We start from the raw sequence: 20,734 nt of genomic DNA, 5'->3' as shown, positions 1-20,734 counted from the left end.
AAAGCACGGAATTCAGGCGTTCCGCAAATGCAGTTTGTTTGATCTCTTATGTGCCGTTCTCTGCATGTACGATTCTTCGGTCTATCTATCTATCTATACATGTGTACCTCTCTCTCTCTCTCTCTCTCTCTCTCTCTCTCTCTCTCTCTCTCTCTCTCTCTCTCTCTCTCTCTCCTCTCTCTCTCTCTCTCTCTCTCTCTCTCTCTCCCTCGATTGTGCACTCACAAAACATCAGTAATTTTCGTACATCATAAGTGACACAATTATTCGAGATAAAGAATTACCATCAGGAAGTACAAAATAAATTCTGACAGTTCCGCATTCCCAGCGGGTAACATAAAAAATGATACTTGCTTGTAATCGGGGTACATTGAAAATAATAGAAGAGCGCTCAGCCAATCAGAAAACGACATTTATGTGTGAGGTACGATAAATGTTTTTGGTCTGTTTGATAGAATTTTAAGAGAGAGAGCGAGAGAGTGAGTTTAGTTTTACGCAGCCTTTAGCAATATTCCAGCAATATCACGGCGGGTGCGAGGTAGATAAAGGGGGTATATATATCTATATATAGTATATATATATATATATATATATATATATATCGTGTCTATTGATATCAATTATATCAACACTCGTTGATAAAGGTAAAACTATCCTTGGCAAGCGACAGATATGTGTAACTTTATCAACTCTCTCTCTCTCTCTCTCTCTCTCTCTCTCTCTCTCTCTCTCTTTCTCTCTCTCTTTTCTCTCTCTCTCTCCTCTCTCCCTCTCTCTCTCTGTGTTGTGTGTTGTGTGCTGGATAAATACCTTTGTCAATCACTCTGTAACTTAAAGTCCAGCCTCGAATGAATAAGCGTATAATAGACTGTGGCCTAGCAAACAAAGGGGGTATAATCAATATTATGAATTATAGTTACATCACGAGACCTCTTCAGTGAGTTGTTGAATAACGCTGACATTTACAATTTAGAACCATAAAACTTCAAGACAGTTTCAGTTTGGCTGCTTTATGCACAATGACACGTTTATGAAGGTGGGAGAAGAACATATTGCATTCTCTCGATGTGTATAAAAGACTACCAGACTGCACACATCGTCACTTCATCTCGATCCACAAAGATGAACGCACTTCTCACCACCCTTCTCTGCACCTTGGCCGGTAAGTTGGTTTTCATATTCCAAATATTCTTTGGCAGTTACATAAAGAAGGAACAAACGTCATATAATGTTCAGGTTTCTAATAATACTATAATACAAACTCATCAATCTGGATGTTATCACGAAAAGTGTACATACCATATCCACTATACATGCTCTTGTAGCTACGGCTCTGGCTGAGATCAGTCCCAACATCGTTGGAGGCAGCAATGCAGCCTCAAACGAGTTTCCCTGGCAAGGAAGTATTCAGGTGAGGAGCGGCTCCAGCTGGTTCCACATCTGCGGCTGCGTCCTCTACACCACCACCAAGGCCCTCACTGCCGCCCACTGTCTCTCCAACAGGTAAGGATGTATATGGATAAGACAAGAAATAGAAACTGCAATTAAACAACGACAAGAAGTAATTATTGCTGGTACTCCATATCAATATAAAGCAGTCTCAACAAATACTATTGTGTAATTTTCGTCTCTTTCTCAGTAAAAAGTCGACACTTATTAACCTGAAAGTACCTAGCATGTATACGTGGGAAATCTACTACATACACACTATCAGTTTGTAAACGTTCACCATTACAAAACCAGTTTTTGTCCTATTTTTTATATATCTTTACACGATTTGTTTTAAGACAACGATTTCAGTTTTATCTCTGTTTACATTTGGTTTTCATTTATTACAATTCCTCTGTTGTACTGTTAGCCAGTAACTGTACATATAGCAAATTCTGGCATCTGCAAAGGAGATATCGTTTGACAGTAGATTTGTACAATGCCGTAATGTCATTAATTACATGACATCACAATGCTATGACCTCAGAAACCTGATTACGTCACAATGCTGTGACATCGCTGCACTGCAAGGCTAATGGCAGTACCATGTTCAGAGAAGTACATTTTTCAGTCAAAACTAGTGAAAAGTGATTTTTTATGATGTATAAAATCTCACCCTCGTCTCTTCTGACATCAAATATATCAACACTCGTTGATAAAAGTAAAACAAACTGTAACTTTATCAACTCGTGGTGATATGTTTGATATCAAAAGACACTCGGTTGAGATACACTATATGTGCACCGTTTAAATCCTGGTAGTTGAGGTAACAGAAACATCTTAATGTCATAGTAATACAGGAAATGTATCTTAGTAAATGTACTAAGAAATGCAATAGTTCTACTAAGAGTGAAATTGTTGTTCAGGCAGGTAACAAACTATTGCGGGAGTTTGGAAATAAAATCATCTGTTAACCTCACTGCTTTGTTGCATGTAAGAGGCAGTATAGTCCCTAACATACATTTTGAGGCACCTCACTGATAATGTCTCTCGCATGTCATTTACAGCGCAAGCAGCTACCGTCTGGGCTTTGGCATGCTCAGAATGAACAATGATGATGGAACTGAACAGTACTCCTCAGTCACCTCCTACACCAACGTAAGTTACGTCCTTTTGTTCAAACACTTTCATGTAATATGTATAGTCTACTGTTTCATTGAATGTTTTGGAATTTTGAGTGATAATTTCAGCACAGGGAACTTTGTTGTGTTAAGAACTTTAGTGTCAACTGTTGAGCCCTGTTATTTCTGGTTATGTTGTGCAGCATCCGAGCTACAATGGTAATGCTGCTGGCTATCCCAACGACATCGCAGTTCTGAGACTGCAAACCTCCATGGACACAAGCAGCGCAGCTGTAGGAACTGTCAGTCTGGCTTCTGGTAGCAACGACTATTCCGGACAAACAGCCACGATCAGCGGATGGGGAAGACTCTCTGGTCAGTATTTCTCATTGAGTGAAGTCTTGTTGTCATGTTCATTTGTCCATAAGATCTACATGACTATGGCAGTACTTTTACCACCTTTTCCATATGTTTGCTCCCGTAGGAGGTGGCAGCACCCCCAACAACCTCCAGAAGGTGGACATGACCGTATTGACCAACAGCGACTGTTCCAGCAGATGGTCTGGCATCAGTGGAGCCACTGTCAACAGTGGACATATCTGCATTTTTGCGTCTGGCAAATCTGCTTGCAGTGTGAGTTCACGTTACCATGTTCACCTTCGTTGAAATATAAATCATGCAGTTAAGTAAGTCCCGTACCAGCTCTACCATGACTTGTGTGACGTTATACGAATACGGATACGTTGCAATCGTAAAACGTGATCGCCATTAACGTGTGATAAACCTCTTATTGGTTACAGATGATTACATAGGCGATTACTTTCGTTTCTAGGGTGACAGTGGTGGCCCGATGGTTGTCGGTAATACGCTGACTGGAATCACGTCATGGGGTATCAGCTCCTGCTCTGGCAGCTACCCCAGTGTCTACACTCGCGTGTCCTCCTTCAACTCCTGGATTCAGGGACAGTAAAGTACACTCCTTGTAGAGTCGGCGTTTCCTGTTTCATGAATAAAGTGCACAAAACATTCAAATTAAGTTGTCCATTTGTTACTGAACATGACAAGGTCTGTATGAGACCTTGTGAAAAATTCAAAGTGGCAAGTCAATACTTTCAGTAGTGGAGTACCTCCCTGTTTCTGAGAATGCAAACCTCCTGGAAACACTGTAGCCAGTATCACGGGACATTCAAAATGATATAGTAATGTGTTTTATTGTTATCTTTACCGATAGTCACAAGGGTCAATTACTGTACCTATAGGTTAACCCTGAAATATGCAAGCTGAAGAATTGAATGAGAACAAACCTTTAAATCAGCCTAAAACAAAGTCGCTGTTGTAATGGCAACAGAATTAGCAATAGTAATATACACCTTGCAGCAGCAGTTCCCAAGCTTCCAAAAACAGGCTTGGGGTGGAATCCAGGATCAAAATGCCACCTCAATACAATCGGGGGTCTTGATGTAGGATCAGAGACGTCTTTTTGAATCTTAAGATTTTAATGTTTTCTGGAACGTTCTGTAACTTGCTGGAGCAGTCTATCACTAAAATTCCATGCTTCTCTTGACTATAGAATCCTAATGCCCACAGTCATACACACACACACACACACACACACACAGAGAGAGAGAGAGAGAGACACACACACACACACACACACACACACACACACACAGACACAGACACACACACACACACACACACACACACTCACACACACACACACGGATACACAAACACAAAAACTGACACACACACACACATCATTAAAAGAAGCCATTATATATAGAGAGATTTTTCTGCATTTATTATCTTGTTTTATTAACATTTAGTTGATATACGTGACCCCGTTAGTCAGCTCTTCACGAGTGTTAAATATGAAAGACATGAGCTGAAGACATAAAGACAGGGTCATTATGACAGACTAACAGTTTAACATTTGGGTGGAATACCCTGTCAGTCAACAACTGACAAACTCCTCACACGTCACAATTGCCTATTAAGAATGGAGGCCGCTACTTCCTGGTAGAAGCAAGAAAACCATTCATAGCAATATCTTATGTATGTTTCTAGTAAACGGGAAGTTAGGAATGGAAATTATATAAGCCACACTTGATACCATAGAGTCTTGGAGCACCATGATATATTCACCCAAGAGGAAGTACTGGTCGCGAGTCAATTTGGGTTGGGGATATGTTTCATTCATTTGCCAATCTACCAATCATTTGCTGAAATAGCCCAATCGGGCAATCGGGAAAAGAAAATTAGTTATCAGTACCCTGATTTGCACCAGTTATGTGGACATAATTGAAGACGAATTGTTTTACAAAGCTGACACCTGATTGACTAAAACAAGGTATTCTTCATTTTGATTGGGCGTTCGCTCCTGCGGGCGGTTTGTGAGGTGAGGTGAGGTGAGGTGAAATTGGGTTTTGGCTTCAGAATATTTCGCTCATATGACGACGTGCAGGTGTGTGTTTGTGTATGTGCGGCTGCTTGTACTTGCCCAGACTTAAGCTGGGTTTATAGTCCTAGCCCACTGAGATACCACGCCGCAGTGAAGCATGAATACCCTACTCAGACACATTATACTGACTCCGAGCCGACCAGTCCTTGTTGTACCTATTAATGCCGAGCACCAGGCAGGGACCAACAAATACCATATTTTAACGTCTTTTGGTATGACGCGGTTGGGGATCGAACCCGCGACCTTCCGGGCGGACGCTCTAACCACTATACCACGGAGGCGGTTAGTTTGTGAGAGGTTGATGGAGAGGAGTAAATGATCTGACATAAACGGGAATCACACTTCTCTAACCCGAAGCCATCACATCCCTAAAGTGCATTCACGGTGTAGAGCTACAGGTAAATAAAATGTATTTACACGCTGAAGAATCGATCAATTAAATAATTGAATATAGATATTTTCCCACTGAATTCTACTACTCATCCAAGACATATTCTTCGCATGCCTCATAATGCACATCGTATTCAAAATCATCATCATCAGCAGCAGCAGCAGCAGCATCGGCAGCAGCAGCTGCAGCAGGTAAGAGGCCGTTTACATCTTTATCCTTCTTTCCTTCGCCTGCACATTTCGAGCATTTTGAGGCCGAAGGCAGATCTGGTTCATAGAGGTCATTCGATGTCCTTGACATTGACAAATCCAAACCGGATCCACGTGACCTGTTACGTATGCATAATCAGGAAGAACCTGAATGTCAAAGATTCCGACCTTTTTCCAAAAATTCAGATTGCTAATTGACAAAAACTGAAAAAGGCTGCATTAATAAGATTTTGGAATAAATCTTTTAGGATTTTGAGTTTATTGTTGAATAAACACTTTTCCTTGCCGGATACTGATAATGACAGCTAAAATCTGTTTGTTTTGTTTGTAAAGCAACTTTTACTGCAATTTAAAATTTTACTTTTCTTGGTTTGACTGTAACTTTTACTAAATCTTAGTTCACAAACTTTCACCCATTCACAATAAATAACGAATTTATATGCAACATAACAATCAATTATTACTTTCACTTTTCAAAATAAAGTAACTTGTTTTAGGACAGAAAAAAACACCTGTTTCAAATATAGGCAATTATCCTAATTAAAGTAGATGGTAATTTCAATGATGTTTTCGTTTTTGAAATGTTTAATGCTTGCTAGTGATAAAGGTTATTTTTTGGAAAGAGTTTAGAATTTCATTTCAGACAAAATTAATTGTTAAAATTACAGGGTGGTGCTTATTTTATGCACGGTTGCATAAATATACATTTTATACATTTCAACATTTTGCACGAAAACATCTGTGTTCTATGCAATTGACTTTTTATGGTGCTGTAAAATAGTTTCCAAAGCATTACTTTGAAATCAATGTTATCGTATCCCCGAACGATTAAGGGACGCAACTCTGTAAGAAATGAAGTGCTGAACACTTGGCCAGACATTAAACGTGCCATGTGTATTGCGCTGAAATCAGATTAATGTCACCTTCATGCAGATCACAGAATTTAGTTAACAGATGAGAATTAATGGTTGTTCGTTTGTTATTTAACGCTGCACTGAGCTATATTCCAACCATATGGCGGCCGTCTGTAAATAATCGAATCTGAACCAGACAATCCAGTGATCAACATCATGAACATCGATCTACGCAATTGGGATACGATGACATGTGTCAACCAAGTCACCTGACCACCCTGACCACCCGATCCCGATAGTCGCCTCTTACGGCAATGGGGCCGTGGGTAACCTTGTGGTTAAAACGTTATCTCGTCACGCTGAAGACCCGAGTTCGAATCCCCACATGGGTACAATGTGTGAAGCTCATTTCTTGTGTCAACCGCCGTGATATTGCTGGAATATTGCTGAAAGTGGCGTAAAACCGAATTTCACTCACTTGCTCACACTTGCTGAAGACCAGTTTTAACCCGGATCTTAAGGGGGTGATGACATCAATGAGGGGTAATGGCTGTATAGTTAATTTTAGTTGCCTGAAGAAAAAGTGTCCTTCAGGTTTTGAATCTGGAACTGAACCCCATTGAGTTCAAAATATTACGTGTATTAACTATGTACTACGTTGTGCGGCAGTGTTATTCATTGTGGAATAGGGTTGTATTTGGATTAATTTTCGCCCTGAAGAATTTAATGACACATGTAAGAGTGAAATTGGCTATGTGTATTTTTCATATCATTGTATCATATCATGCGTAAATGTAAGCATCATGAAAGTATATGAAAGTAAGTATCTTCTACCTTGATGAAAAACTTTCATATAGGCTTTGACGTTAACACTCGTCCAGACATAAAGGAATCTTTAGCCCACAGACAAATAGTTTTCGCTGGAGTAAAATCATATGCAAAACGCAAATGACACAGTTCTGATTCAAGCGTCTGTAAAATGTTTACAAGCACAAGAGTCTTTAAAATGTATCTGAGATACACAGTGAATTATCAGTCTTCTTACGTTTCCCGACAATGCAAAGGACACTTGGGCAATATGTGGAGAACCAGTTGAGGATTTATTGGGGATCTGTCCCTTGCCTTCCTTGAGGGCGACATGTGCCCTGTGGTGGATGTCTTCAAGAGATCCAAACTGAGTAAAAATGTGGATTTTCTTATGTGCCCCTTATGAGGCTCTGTCCTATAAAATTGTTTAAACATTCAATTCTTGGCTTAAGTTCTGTTGTTTTGCGTGTTACCCATTACTTTGAGATGGAGGCTGAAGAGAACACTATGCTAATGATTGTTCTTGGGATAAAGAAGATGGCTGAGATAGCATCGATGTGATTAGGAGTGATTCGGCAGTCTAGGTGGACTGTCCAGATGCACAAACTTTAGGGGTATCCGTTTCAGCTCATGTTAAGTCAGTTTGGCATAGACGGAGTAATTACAAGTGAAACAGTTACTTTTAGGGCCGTTCCAGAGGGTGTTCGTATAATAAAGGCATTAGGGCTCATTTGGGTCTGCGATGTGGGTAAGTTTAATGCATAAGCAAAGCTAACCAATTATGATTATTATGTTTATTCCCAATTGTGGCCTAAAGAGTTGTCAGAGTAACATGAATGACTCGGTGAGTAGTTGGTGTATTTTTTAAAGCTGGTGTCACAGTTATCTGAGAATTATCACGCACTTGTCGCCCTCAAGGAAGGCAAGGGGCAGATCCCCAATAAATCCTCAACTGGTTCTCCACATATTGCCCAAGTGTCCTTTGCATTGTCGGGAAACGTAAGAAGACTGATAATTCACTGTGTATCTCAGATACATTTTAAAGACTCTTGTGCTTGTAAACATTTTACAGACGCTTTAATCAGAACTGCGCCATGTGCGTTTTGCATATGATTTTACTCCAGCAAAAACTATTTGTCTGTGGGCTAAAGATTCCTTTATGTCTGGACGATTGTTAGCGTCACAGCCTAATCACATCGATACTACCTCAAACTCAGTCACTGCCATCTTCTTTATCCCAAGAACAATCATTAGCATAGTGTACTCTTGAACCTCCTTCTCAAAAGGAATGGGAAACATGGAAAGAAAATTAAACCTAGAATTCAATCATTTAAAAAACTCGAAGTGACACAGCCTCATTAGTGGTACATGACTTAAACCTCCATTTCAAAGGAATGGGAAACTTAACAAAACGAAGATATTAACCTAGAATTGAATGTTGAAGAAACTCGAAGTGACATAGCTCATAGGTGACACATAACAAACTGGTGCGTCTGAAAACATCCACCACAGGGCACATGTCGCCCTCAATGATGGGTAGATCCCCAATAAATCCTTAACAGTGTGCTCGTAAACATTTTATAGAGGCTTGAATCAGTGCTGCGTCATTTTCGTTTTGTTGATAATGTCACTCAAGTGAAAAATAAACTGAACCGCAAAAGAAACGTTACTTTTCAAAACCAAATGCACAGTTTTGTTCTTAAAAGGTGGTCTTTTCATTATTATTGTACCGTTTTGTCAACATGCTTTTCAATCCAGATTTACAGTTATTACCAACATCATTTGTTTTCTGATGAAAAAGCATATCGACGAAACGCACTTAAAAAGGCAGACGTGGTCCGTAAGGGTTCGTATGACAATCCCAAATTCACCTGAAGTCATTCTTGCTTTGGCACAATCGCCATACCACGGCTTACGAGGGATCAGAGGAACCGAGTCTTGGAACGATTACAAGAAGGCCAGACTGCACGGAGGGTAGCCAATCACTTTAATGTTCGTGTTAGGACAATCTACTGACTGCTGGATCAGTATCCGGTCACTAACAGCATTCAAGACCGTCCACGCAGTGGACGACATTCAGTAACATCACAACGTTAAGACCGACAGAATGTGCGCAACCATCTGCAGGCTCGATTCTTCAGAGCACGCCAAACCATTGGGACTCACAACAAACCCATTAGCGCCGATACAGTGCGTAGACATGTGCGTGAAAGAAACCATATCATGGTCCTGTCCTCACCGCTCATCAACGCCAAAACCGACTGCAATGGGCAACGATATATCGAAATTGGCGTTATCGACAATGAAGGGCTGTATTGTTTTTTCTGAAGAAAGCCGATATTGTGTTTCGACAGGACGAGGAAATAGCGTGACAGCTGCTCGCTATATTGACCAAGTCATTAGATCCCACTTGGTACCACATTTTGGACGTCACAGAAATCACATCTTCCAGCAAGACAACGCTCTTGCCCACACTACCAGAGCAACATTGGACTTCCTAAGACAACATGGTATCCAAACCCTGTATTGGCCTGCACTCAGTCCGGATTGAAGTTCAATAGAACGCCTTTGGGACGAGATTCAAAGAAGACTAAATAACCTCCAATCAAGGCCGACAACTGCGGCTGGACTCGATCAGGCATTTCGTAGTGTATGGACCCAAGTGCCTATGGCCTTCATCAACCGGCTAATTTATTCTATGTACAGACGATGCAACGCCGTCATTGATGCCCATTGAGGCCACACGCGATACTGACTTTGAGGTATCCTAATGGTACCATTTTTGGTGATTCTGTTTGTGAGACCTCCCCCAAATGTGTTAACCATAATTGTCAAGTTTGATCTCAAGCCTTGGTTTTGATTGTTAATTAGAAAGTGTGTGCTTTAAGAAAACTCTATCGGTGTGGCGTTACATTTGCGGTTCAGTATATTTACCTGTGGGGTAAAGATTCCTTTATGTATGGCGATTGTTAGTGCCACAGTCTATATGAAAGTGTTTCATCAAAGTAAAAGATGCTTTACTTCTTACATGTTACTTTCATATACTTTAATGATACTTATATTTACGTATATGATATAATATTTCAGGAGATGACAAGATTGTGAAATATTGTGAGATCTGAAGGGGTTTCAGAAAGAAATATATCGGCCTGACAAGGACAAACTACACTCTGTATGACGTACCTGTGGATGACAGATTGTTATTAAATATACCGATCCACGAAACGTTCGCAGCACTTTGAAATTCGTAATGTCATTGGTTCCCAATTGCGTAGATTAATGCTCATGCTGTTGACCACTGAATTGTCTGGTCAAGACACGATTATTTACAGACCGCCGCCATATAGCTGGAATATTGCTGAGTGTGGCGTAAAACTAAACTGACCCACTCACTCACTCACTCGAAATTCGTAAGCCTTGGTTTGGTTGGTTGGTTGTTCAACGCCGCACTGAGCAATATTCCAGCTATTTGGCGGCGGGTAATAGGCGAAATATGTATTCCATTAATAGATACAAAAACAGTTCTAAGTCACCTGGCGAGAGTAATCTGATTTTCTATACATTCCATTAATGTATTAGTGCCATATATTCTCTCGTTTTCCAGATGTTTGGAATACTGGTAGAGAGTCCGACTCTCCCTCTCCCTCCTGGCGCAGTTCTCTGGCATGGGTCATGGAATTCCGTCTTGACAGAAGAACGAGGAATTAGCCATCACAGTCATTGGTCTTCCTCGTCCTTCCGGGTCTTGAACGTCCTTTCCCTTCATGTGACGCGCTTCCCCACATGTCAACAAATAACCGTGTGGTTAATGATCACGTTTGCAACGATGTTAAGACAAGACGTTACTGCGTCATCCATGCCATATTTATCTTCACACATGCACCCAAACGGAGTTACAATATTGCTGAGTGCGGCGTTTAAACAACAAACAAATATAAATATATGATAAATTAACACTTTTTTGTTGTAGATACTTAACACTTTTTTCAAGAACTGTTAGTCAACCTGATTGCCAATAGAAAATATTAATGGAGATTGTTTTTAGCTTCAGGTGCGAAACCAGTCTTAACAAATAAAAACAGTATGAGTCCACGTGTTCAGAAAGAAAACAGAAACGAAAAGAAGCTTGGTAAGTCAATTTTTATGTTGGGAAGACTATTTCTTTTCTTCGAACAGTCACGAGAGTATAGTGAGTGAGTGAAGTTTTACGCCGCTTTTAGCCATATTTCACCAAGATCAGACCCGTGAAGATCCGGGTTAGAATAGGTCTTCAGCAACCCATGCTTGCCACAAAAGGCGATTATGCTTGTCGTAAGAGGTGATTAACGGGATCGGTGGTCAGGCTCGCTGATTTGGTTAACACATAGTTCCCAATTGCGCAGATCGATGCTCATGCTGTTGATCACTGGATTGTCTGATCCAGACTCGATTATTTACAGACCGCCGCCATATAGCTGGAATATTACTGAGTGCGGCGTAAAACTAAACTCACACACTCACCAAGATCACGATAGGACGCTTTAACCACTAGGCCCTCTGTGAAGCATAAGTTTATTACCCGTCGAAGATATCACTGTTTAATAAGTCTACAATGTTATTACACATTGTGTAATAGCATCGCGTGATGCCGGACGTATGACGTCATAATGAGTTCCAGTTATGACGTCACAATGTTAATACCGTTGTCACACAATGGTATCAGACGTTGCTTCACTCACGGAAAGCTGAGAGTCATCACACCGTATGCTATTTCTATCAATTTATGTTGGAGAGTAATAAACAGAATACTAAACTCGCTTCCGTGAAATATATTTTATTAAACTCGCTTTCGCTCGTTTGATACCAAGTCATTAACTCGTTTAATAAAACTGGTATTACACGGAAGGTCGTTTAGTATCCTCTATTTATTTCAATGAATTTTATGGAGCAATTATACATTATTATCTTTCAAATACAAATATCAGCCTTTTCCTTATTTGAAATTTCAAAATAACACGTGTGATCGATAACTCATGCCAGGGCTCTTCCTGTAGTATGGTACCAGTTCTGTAGATATGGAGGAAATGTCTTTGTGGGGATGTCGTGCGCATTTGATCTTTGATGGGGAGCTGCTGTCAAGTTTAGAGATAACTCTTACAACTTGGGAATGGTTCTATACTACTTCAGCACAACCACAACGACTACACTGTTGCTGCTAAACTACTTCAACGACTACCATTGTAGCTGCTCACCGTTTAGACTGTACTTCTTCAGCAACAACCACCGTTCAGACTGTACTACTTCAGCGACAACCACCGTTCACCACAATTTTAGACTGTACTGCGACAACCACCGTTTCATACTGTACTACTTCAGCAACAACCACCGTTTAGACTGTACTACTTGTGCGACAACCACGTTCAGACTACTACCATTGTAGCTGCTATACTACGTCAATGACAAGCCTACCATTCAGACTGTCAATGACAACCATTCAGACTGTATTACATCTACGACAGCATCTACTACTACTACTATTACAGTACTTTAATGACTGCTGCTACTACTACTGCTACACTGCAGTTTGAGTATGATGATTACCATCATATTTCATCTTCCCTAGTAGCCTTCAGAATTGCATCTGTCATTCATGCAAGGATACATTCTTGTGCTTTTTCACAACCGTTTTTTTGGTAGAATCACTGATCCAAATATAAGGTTGTACAGTGATTTCAGTGCAGCCGCATACCAACATAATGGTGTACAGTGTACTGGGATATCGAGAAGTGTTGATGCATGTCGATGTATTGGGGCATTCTTTGTTGTTTTTTTAACGCAGCACTGGCAATATTTCAAGTATATGATGGGGGTCTGTAACTAATTATGTCCACATCCCCAACCCCTACCCACATCCACATCCAAATATATACTCTCCCAAAAATGAAACGCATCATGAAAATAGCAATTTCATGTAGCAATGAATTAGAACGTGATTCATTTTACAAAAGGTTTTGCTCTGTTTATGAGTCCTATGGTGTTTATGTTTTGAAACATCACAACAAAACGCACCATCCGTAAAATACCCGTATTTAACAGCATGATTTTCAATTTCGGCGTGTAGTGTCACAGAATGCACATGCAATGCACGTGAAAGTTGGGGATCAGATAGTATCAATGATGGGTATAAAAGGTTGATCGCTGTCTGTCGATTATTCACTGTATTTGGAATATTGTTGACGAACGCAAAATGCCACGTCTAAGTGAAGCCAACCGTCATATCGCCATTGGTTTGCTTGAAGCTGGCCAGTCTCAACGTGCAGTTGCCCGACGCATAAATGTTCACCAAGGCACCATTTCACGGCTCTGGGAGAGATATCGCCGGCAGAACGCGGTAGCAGATGCCCCTCGTAGTGGGCGACCTCGAGCGACCACTGCGGCGCAGGATCGCTACATCCGGGTACATCACTTGCGTCATCGAACAGCTACGGCGACAAGTACCGCTCTACAAATACCTGGATTGAGGAGGCTTTCTGCACAGACCGTCAGGAACAGGTTGAGAGAGGCTGGTTTACGTGCCAGAAGACCTTATTTTGGCCCTGTGCTTCGACAACAACATCGTCGACATCGAGTTCAATGGTGCACCAACGTTCAGGCCTGGAACCTAACGAAATGGCGTAGAATCTGGTTGAGTGATGAATCACGATGTCTATTGGAACGACGCGATGGAAGAATGCGGGTGTACAGGCGTCGACGTGAACGTTTCACCGACGCTTGCGTTCCCCCAGATGGACAGATTCGGCCGGGGAAGTGTTATGATGTGGGGGGGGCGATCATCTGCCATAGATGAAGTGATTTGGTGATGATCCAGGGCAACCTGACAGCTCAACGGAGGGAGTTGTTTCAACAGGACAATGCCAGGCCCCACACAGCACGTCACACTAGAGACTTCCTCCAGAACCACAACATCAATGAGCTCCCCTGGCCCTCAAGATCACCGGACTTAAACCCGATCGAACATCTGTGGGATGCCCTGGACAGGCGGGTGCGACGCCGTAACCCTCAGCCCCAGACACTTCAGCAACTCGCACAGGCACTACAGGCAGAGTGGGCTGCGATTGGGCAACACGAGATTCTGAGACATTCGTTCGATGCCGAGGCGATGCCGTGCAGTTCTGGATGCCCACGGTGGTCACACGAGGTATTGACTTCAGCGCCACCACACGTCTCCATGTAACACTCAAACTGACTTTCCTCGAGTTAGTGCCAAAGATGGATAAATCTGCATTCCCAGTGTGCAATTTTGCTATATTTCATTCACTCATAAAGCATACAAGATGTTTCAAAATAAACATAAAAATACAGTTGAAATTCCTATATGCGTTTCGTTTTTTGGAGAGTATACATCCAGATCCACACCCACACCAAAATCAAATGCATATCCAAACGCTCACTCACACCCGCATCCAGATCCACATCCACAGTACCATCCAAATGCACACCCACACCTACACCCACATCAACACTCACATCCAAATGCAAACCCACACCCACACCCACACCCGACCCACATCTACACTCACACCCACATCAACACTCACATCCAAATGCAAACCCACATCCACACCCACACCCGATCCACAGCTACACTCACATCCATATGCAACCCCCCACACACCAACACGCACACCACCAACAACCACTTCCATATTGCATTACCACAGTAAGAATCTGCAAAAGCCTAAACCCTTATGGAGGTGTAGCACTATCCACCCCCTGGGCCTGGCAAGCCATTGTAGTTATATCTCACAGACGTATACCAACTGTCCACATGGCCCATCCCAGCCTGAACGAACGCCAAAATACACCAATATAATGAGACATTTTAATGAACAGACACACTCAGAAACATCGTTAAAGGGATTTTGACCCTGAAATCAAAGCCCGTCCTCATCAATACAAAATCAGATTTGCAAAAAGTGAAGTGTTTAATCAAGTATTGATCTAGGAGTCAGTAATACCACCCAAACCGAGGACCAAAGCATCCTTAAAGTCCCTTCTTTCGCCCCTGTCTTCCCCCTTGAACCAATAACATATGAAAACAGTAGTGAAGCGTGTAGCTGCATCCTATAACACAATCAACGCAGTCGGACATTGATCACAGTCAGTTGCCGGAAACTAGCATCCGAGATAGTTGTAGGCCCTGGTTTCTGAAAATCTTCGGCTTCTCACGTTTTAGTGGATTATTTGTTGATCAACTAGAACCGTTTATTGAAGGATGCTAAACGAAAGTTCTGGCGTTTTGGAATAGATATTGGGATACGAGGGAGTTGATTGTATATGACGAGTGGAGATTGTTTGATTCGAAAATGTGATCAAACGTGACATATTCAGCGGCTCTGTCGAGTGTTTATTTGACAGGGAGAGTATCTGTATGGGTTGTAAGTTTGATATTCCATTATCCGTATTGTGTTACCACAGTCATCCCGCCATTCCCGCCATCCCCACAAACAGCCATCCACGTAATCCGCATGCCGTCCTCATCCCCACAGTTCGGTATCCTATATTATGGTATTTATCATCCCCACAGTTCGGTATCCTATATTATGGTATTTATCATCCCCACAGTTCGGTATCCTATATTATGGTATTTATCATCCCCACAGTTCGGTATCCTATATATACTCAACCACGCATCCACCTACCAACTCACTCAACCACTCTGCCCACCTACCAACTCACTCAGTTCGGTATCTACCATATATCCACTCAACCACTCATCCACCTACCAACTCACTCAACCCACTCGGCCCACCTACCAACTCACTCAACCACTCGGCCACCTACCAACTCCAACTCAACCACTCGGCCCCACTCTACCAACTCCCTCAACCACTCACTCAACCACTCTCCACCAACTCACTCCTCAACCACTCATCCACACCTACCAACTCACTCAACCACTCGGCCCACCTACCAACTCACTCAACCACTCGGCCCACCTACTCAACCAGTCTGCCCACCTACTAACTCACTCAACCACTCTGCCCACCTACCAACTCACTCAACCACTCTGCCCATCTACCAACTCACTCAATCACTCACTCGATCAATTGCCCATCTACCAACTCATTTAGCCACTCACTCAGTCACCTACCCATTCACTCACTCAACCACTCATCCACCTACCAACTCACTCAACCACTCATCCACCTACCAACTCACTCAACCAGTCTGCCCACCTACCAACTCACTCAACCACTCATCCACCTACCAACTCACTCAACCACTCATCCACCTACTAACTCACTCAACCACTCTGCCCACCTACCAACTCACTCGATCAATTGCCCATCTACCAACTCACTCAATCACTCACTCGATCAATTGCCCATCTACCAACTCACTCAACCACTCTGCCCACCTACCAACTCACTCAACCACTCATCCACCTACCTACTCACTCAACCACTCATCCACCTACTAACTCACTCAACCACTCTGCCCACCTACCAACTCACTCGATCAATTGCCCATCTACCAACTCACTCCATCACTCACTCGATCAATTGCCCATCTACCAACTCACTCCATCACTCACTCGATCAATTGCCCATCTACCTACTCATCTAGCCACTCACTCAGTCACCCACCAACTCACTCACACTAACCCATTCACTCACTCAACCACTCATCCACCCACCAACTCACTCAACCACTTGCCCATCTACCAACTCACTCCATCACTCACTCGATCAATTGCCCATCTACCTACTCATCTAGCCACTCACTCAGTCACCCACCAACTCACTCACCAACCCATCCACCTACTGACCCACACACTCATCAGGTTAAGGCGCAACACATCTTTTCAGAGCATCTAAAATGGCAAGTGAACAATCCTATCTTATTTATCCAGTCAGTATCTTCCAGTAACATATTAATCAAACCTGCTTTTGTATATAATTGTATCTTATGCATTATTTCCGTTTAAATGTAGCCGTAATTTTATACATCCATTTACCTCAGATATTCGTACGTACAAACATGTAAACCATGGTTCATCTTAGAATAACTGTATCTCCTGACAAGACAAGGTTTTGTGTAGCCAGATAGAGACTCACTTGAAATATATAATCTCACATCTTTATTCAGTTATTTACCCCATTTTCCTGTGATGTGCACATTACATGTATTCCTCAAATATTGCTTCCTCGGATAACAAGGCATCCATCAATATTTCTGTTTTCTAATTATTTCAAATAATTGCTACAGTTACATGCACTCAATATCAGAAATGCATGTTCTTTATGATCTGTAAACAGTCTCCTTCGTTAACTCAATGAGGGGCGGTGTGGTAGCCTAGTGGTTAAAGCGTTCGCCCATCACGCCGAAGACCCGAGTTCGATTCCTTACATGGGTACAATATGTGAAGCCCATTTCTGGTGTCCCCTGCCGTGATATTGCTAAAAAAGTGGCGTCAAACCAAACTCGCTCACTCACTAACTCAAAGATATCTAATTGCAGCCAAGGGGTCAAAATTCAGAGACGATCTTTTCGCAAGCGAAATGGATATTTCTTGAAAAGAGTACTTTACTATTTTTGTCATTGTCGTGTGTAATATACCTTATCGCCGAGTTGGTTTGTGTTCATTGTGAAGTTATTAGCACCAAGGCAGCTATGTTCATTAATTAATAATTATCGCGATTCTATTTCAAGAGGCGAGGAATATACGGCTCTAATCGGTACGTGACTAATGTCGACCGGGTTTGAAAATAACCTATAGAAAGTCTCATGGTGGTAAGACAGCATACCGGTATAAGGAGATGGCGTTGCGATCTCGTGGCGTTGCTGTCCCGCTGTAGAAGCAATGCTGTGGCGATATGTTGGCGCGGTTGTCTCGACGTTGAAGTGATGTTGTGACGATATGTTGGCGCGGTTATCTCGATGCTGAAGTGATGTTGTGCCGATATGGTGTCGTTGCTGTCCCGATGTTGAAGTGATGTTGTGCCGATATGGTGGCGCTCCTGATTCCATGTTGAAGCAATGTTGTGGCGATATGGTGGCGATGCTGTCCCGATACTGAAGCAATGTTGTAGCGATGTGGTGCCGATGCTGTCTCGATGTTGAAGCAATGTTGTGGCGATAGGGTGGCGCTACTGTCTCGATGTTGAGGCAATGTTGTGGCGATATGGTGGCGCTCCTTTCTCCATGTTGAAGCAATGGTGTGTCGATATTGTGGCGTTGCTGTCTCGATGTTGAAGAAATGGTGTGTCGATATGGTGGCGTTGCTGTCTCCATGTTGAAGTAATGTGGTGTCGATATTGTGGCGTTGCTGTCTCGATGTTGAAGCAATGGTGTGTCGATATGGTGGCGTTGCTGTCTCGATGTTGAAGCAATGTGGTGTCGATATGGTGGCGCTTCATTACTCTCTCCATGTTGAATGAATGTTGTGGCGATTTGGTGGAGCTACTGTTTCCATGTTGAAGAAATGTTGTGGCGATATGGTGGCGCTGCTGTCTCAATGTTGAAGTGATGTTGTGGCTATATGGTGGCGCTGCTGTCTCCATGTTGAAGCAATGTGGTGTCGATATGGTGGCGCTACTTACTGTCTCGATGTTTAAGCCGTGTGGTGTCGATATGGTGGCGCTGCTGTCTCGATGTTGAAGCAAACTGGTGTCGATATGGTGGTGCTACTTACTGTCTCCTTGTTGAAGCAATATTGTGGCGATATGGTGGTGCTACTGTCTCAATGTTGAAGCAATGGTGTGTCGATATGGTGGCGCTGATGTTTCAATGTTGAAGCAATGTGGTGTCGATATGGTGGCGCTACTTACTGTCTCGATGTGAAGCAATGTTGTGGCGATATGGTGGCGCTACTTACTGTGTCCATGTTGAAGCAATGTTGTGACGATATGGTGGCGTTGCTGTCTCGATGTTGAAGCAATGTTGTTGCGATATGGTGGCGTTGCTGTCTCGATGTTGATGCAATGTTATGGTGATATGGTGGCGTTACTGTCTCGATGTTGAAGCAATGTTGTGGCGATATGGTGGCGCTGTCCTGGCGGTTGAAGCGTTACTGTCTCGCATGTTGAAGCAATGAAACAATGTTGTGGTGATATGGTGGCGTTACTGTCTCCATGTTGAAACAATGTTGTGGCGATATGGTGGCGTTACTGTCTCCATGCTGAAACAATGTTGTGGCGATATGGTGGCGTTGCTGTCTCGATGTTGAAGCAATGTTGAGGCGATATGGTGGCGCTACTGTCTCCATGTTGAAGCAATGTTGTGGCGATAGGGTGGCGTTGCTGTCTTGATGTTGAGGCAATGTTGTGGTGATATGGTGGCGTTGCTGTCTCGATGTTGAAGCAATGTTGAGGGGATGTGGTGGCACTACTTTCTCGATGTTGAAGCAATGTTGTGGCGATTTGGTGGCGCCACTGTCTCCATGTTGCAGCAATGTTGTAGCGATATGGTGGCGTTGCTGTCTCGATGTTGATGCAATGTTGTGGTGATATGGTGGCGTTACTGTCTCCATGTTGCAGCAATGTTGTGGCGATATGGTGGCGCCACTGTGTCCAATGTTGAAGCATTGTTGTTACGATATGGTTGCGTTACAGTCTCGAGTTTGCTATGATGTGGTGTTGATATGGTGGCGCTGCTATCTCGAAGTTGAAGAGATGTGGTGTCGATATGGTGGTGCCACTGTCACCGTGTTGGGGCAATGTTGTGGCGATATGGTGGCGTTGCTGTCTCACTGCTGAAGCAATGGTGTGTCGATTTGGTGGCGTTGCAGACTCGATGTGGAAGCAATGTGGTGTCAATATGGTGGCGTTACTGTCTCAATGTTGAAGCTATGTGGAGTCGATATTGTGGCGTTGCTGTCTCGATGTTGAAGCAATGTGGTGTCGATTTGGTGGCGTTGCTGACTCGATGTGGAAGCAATGTGGTGTCAATATGGTGGCGTTACTGTCTCAATGTTGAAACTATGTGGAGTCGATATTGTGACGTTGCTGTCTCCATGTTGAAACAATGTTGTGGCGATTTGGTGGCGCCACTGTTTCCATGTTGCAGCAATGTTGTGGCGATATGGTGGCGCCACTGTCTCCATGTTGAAGCATTGTTGTTACGATATGGTGGCGTTACAGTCTCGAGTTTGCTATGATGTGGTGTTGATATGGTAGCGCTGCTGTCTCGATGTTGAAGTGATGTGGTGTCGATATGGTGGTGCCACTGTCACCATGTTGAGGCAATGTTGTGGCGATATGGTGGCGCTGCTGTCTCACTGCTGAAGCTATGGTGTGTCGATTTGGTGGCGTTGCAGACTCGATGTGGAAGCAATGTGGTGTCAATATGGTGGCGTTACTGTCTCAATGTTGAAGCTATGTGGAGTCGATATTGTGGCGTTGCTGACTCGATGTCGAAGCAATGTGGTGTCAATATGGTGGCGTCACTGTCTCAATGTTGAAGCTATGTGGAGTCGA

General features: G+C 42.9%; 1 pseudogene; it reads left to right on the top strand.

Moving 5' to 3' along the window:
- The first annotated feature begins 1,068 nt into the window (after positions 1–1,068).
- LOC124266568 lies at positions 1,069–3,576 on the top strand (annotated as a pseudogene).
- The last annotated feature ends 17,158 nt before the right edge of the window (positions 3,577–20,734 follow it).

This window comes from Haliotis rubra, unplaced genomic scaffold, assembly GCF_003918875.1.
Source record: "Haliotis rubra isolate DU_JTF1 unplaced genomic scaffold, ASM391887v1 Scf1265, whole genome shotgun sequence".
In the NCBI taxonomy this organism is placed as follows: domain Eukaryota; kingdom Metazoa; phylum Mollusca; class Gastropoda; order Lepetellida; family Haliotidae; genus Haliotis; species Haliotis rubra.
Note: the sequence above shows the minus strand (reverse complement) of the source record. Positions and strands in the feature narration are given on the sequence as shown.